Consider the following 3844-nt stretch of genomic DNA (forward strand, 5'->3'; position numbering starts at 1 on the left):
AACCTGGCATCGCTTTCATTACCTAATAATCCTCCTAGGCGTCTGGAAAGAAGATGGCCTCTAGATCATCTTCTCTAGAAATGTTATTGGAGCGCTTTCAACGGGTATATTCTCCACATGTTTGTATCATGTCATTGAATAAACTACAGCAAATTTACTTGTTGTATATAGTTTTATACAGTTTAAACAACAATAAATAAGTTATAAAAAAAATTATTTTAAACCTTTCACCTATAACCTTTCATAAATAACTAGTTTTATCAATGAATGAACAACAATGAAACTAAACTAAAATATTGACCATGTTTTAACTTCTCAACATATTAGTTAATTATTAATTCTTTCTTTCTTAATTATATTTTTCACAAAACATTTAAAATCACAAAAATGGCAGCTACTTCAATACAAAAACACCAATCTACACAAAACTTAGGCACAATTTATTTTATTTTTTATTTATGGCTTTCATGTCATATCTCGTTTTTAATTTTAATAAGGCTTTATTTTATGCAATATCTAAAGTTTTATAAGAAATGGTAAGTATATACCAATATTTTAGGCGGTCTTTCAATCCTAAATTCACTTAGTACATCTATCTCATTTATCCGGTATATACGGACCCACCTTGCTGACACACTGTGCATAACTTTCAAAGTATAAGAAGACTTACTAAGAAGCTAAACATATATAAAAGAACACAAATTATATTTGTACATCTTAAAAATTTTAAAAAAAACTCTGAACTAATTATTAAACATTACAAACCTAGATCAACCAAATACTATAAACATTTTTTATTATTATTTTAAGGCTTCAACCACTCTGGGGTCATTATTGCCTTAATATCTGAAATTTTTATTAGACTTTATTTCTTTAATACGCAAAATTTGTAATAGTCCTTGTTGTCTTAATTTCTGAGTTTTTTCTTCTTAGTCGAATTTTTTTTTTTAATATTTATTTATTGCTATTTACAACTGTACATTTAGTAAATCTGATCTCCGTTAAATTAGAGGGTTACAGGGGTGTAGAGAAACTACCCATTGGCAGCACTCTATTGACGATTTACATTAGCTGGTCTCGTGCCCATCTTCTTGAGAGTGGTTTATTTTATTATCAATTTCGATCCTTTTTACTCTCAACCTTTATTCTTTAATAACTCTACAACGTTTCGGCCCTCAGGCCATTCTCAAGGAGACCTATAAAAATTTTTTTGTGTTTATAAACATTTACATTATTTCCTTAACTAAACACTTATTTCACGCTGACGACTCTGTTATAACTTTATCATATAAAAATAGCTTTTTTATCATTAATTTACACTTTCAATATAATTTAATTCGTAAAATCCTCAATGCTCCTTATTTTATTACTAAAAAAACCATCCATAAAGACCTAAATGTTCCTTCTGTAACCGATCTAGCCCGAACCCGATATTCCGTAATAAACTCCCTAACCACCCAAACCCACTAGTTTCTAACCTTGCTTCCTCTTCCATTCCTGGCAATCCTCCGAGGCGCCTGAAAAGAAGATGGCCTCGTGACCTTATATTGTAAACTGTTTTTAGAGTTCTACTACTGGGTAGTTTCTCTACATCCTGTATCATATCATTATGATCTAATTTACTGGTTGTATTTTTTATACAGTTGTAAATATCAATAAATAAAAAAAATTATTTAATTAACATTCAAATTTTAATTAGTTTTCTTATAACTTAACATTTAATTTAATTATTAACTAACATTTTATTTATTATTAATTTAATAACATTTTAACATATGTAAGTAAGAAATCTATTTAGAAACAAAAATTTTATGAAGTTGTTATGATATTATTATAATAATTAATTTATTTTAAAGATGTGACATAGGCAATTATCCTCTAAATTGTGATTTTTAAAAAACAATGACATCAATATTGAAGGTATGGCTAGTTAAATCAGTGTGGTCTCCTTGAAAATGGCCTGAGGGCCGAAACGTTCGAGATTTATTAAAGAATAAAGGTTGAGAGTAAAAAGGATCAAAATTGTCTAGATTAGAATGTTATAATTCGCATTTGTTTTTCGTGTTAGTGATAAATTTAGATAAAGTGCTCGTGTTTTTGTGTGTAATTGCGTAATCGTTTTTGTTTTTGCTATTGTTTAGCCTTTTTTATACTTTTATTTTAAATATTTTACATAAAATATAATATATACATATAAATGTAACATGCACATATCCCAGATCCATCATAAAGTTCTAGTTAACTTAATCCCGTTATTTAGCCCCTTGGGGAAATAATTCGAGCGTTGCTAAGTTGCCCACGTAAACCGGTACAGATTAGGATACAGCTGTGAATTGGAAGCATCGGTGCGGCGAAGACACAGCAAGTTCACTCCTTGACCGTTGGATCGTACGTTCATCCTCAAAGGAACTCACACCTCGGGTGCCCCTCCAGTGAGGCGTCACTCCATGCTTCGATGGATCGTGTGTGTGTGGGGCCATCCTTGCGTTTCCTTGTTCAAAGGGTTACTGAAGTAGATGCGCACGGTTCATGCATATAGCAATGGTTATTATCGTCCGGTGTAAGGTAACCATTAAACCATTTAATTTTAACCCTTTTAAAATGAAGGCTGTAATAAATCAAAATTTCTTGATCTCTTTAAAGAATAAGACTGAAAAACGAACTAAAATTAAATTTATAATGAGGTGTAGATAGTTGACCGTAGATTAATGCTTGGAGAAGTTTGTCGGGGGGTGCGGTCAGTAAAGAACAACATAAATAAACAAAACCATATTTATTTATTTTATGCCGACGTTTCGACATTAGTTTCAGGTCTTCATCAGGGACCAAGAACAAAAGAGATAACAACAACATTTAGAGTAACATACAAACTACTTAACATATAAAATTTATTTAATTTTTCAATTGTTTTAGACACTACTTGCATATCTTATATTATACATATCTTCTTACCTACATGATATTATATTTCATCTGTCACTGTTTTCAATTTACTACCATACAATTCCACAAATATGAACCAATTAAAATTTTGTACTATTTATTTATAAGTTATCAATTTTTTATCATTTATGATTTAATTCAATATTTTGTATAATTCTAAATTTGTTTGTATACTATTCCTGAAACGTCGGCATAAAATAAATAAATATGGTTTTGTTTATTTATGTTGTTCTTTGCTGACCGCACCCCCCGACAAACTTCTGCAAGAAGTAAAATTAAATTTATTTATTTAACATAAAAGCACAGTCTGATAAAAAAATGTAATATATTAATTTTTCTTACTTATCATCAAAAGTAGTAGTCGTATGATTTTAATTTTGTAGTGGAAATAATTTTTAAAGCTGTGCCATTTACAGGATGAATGGAATAAAAATTATTATATTTATAAGAAGATAGTCCGGGTGATGGTCAATAAAGGCACTAAAACATTTTTATAAAACTATTTATTGCTAACCAACGTTTCGCCCCACGTTGCAGGGCTTCTTCAGGGCTGTCTTGATTGAAACAAGAATAACTATTTCCCTGAATCTATAGATAATAGCTTCAGGTTTAACTTTAAAATCGGCAGAGACCTTCCCATAGCAACCATGTGCTGTTAGAGTCGCGTATCCAATAGCAACCATGTGCTATTTTCTTTGAATAAGGTATCGTTATCTGAAAAATATTTTGGGTATTGACGTACACGTTGAAATCTATAAAACCCTGTTTGAACTGTTTCGATTCCCGACTTAAACCGACTACAATTCTGAAAACTCTTAAATATTTTAATGACATAAAATAAAGTTCCAGTTGGAAATTAAGAACCGAAATTGAAATTCGAGACACTATTCCATAAACTTAT

This window comes from Halyomorpha halys, unplaced genomic scaffold, assembly GCF_000696795.3.
Source record: "Halyomorpha halys isolate HHAL.00 unplaced genomic scaffold, Hhal_1.1 Scaffold235.1, whole genome shotgun sequence".
NCBI lineage: Eukaryota > Metazoa > Arthropoda > Insecta > Hemiptera > Pentatomidae > Halyomorpha > Halyomorpha halys.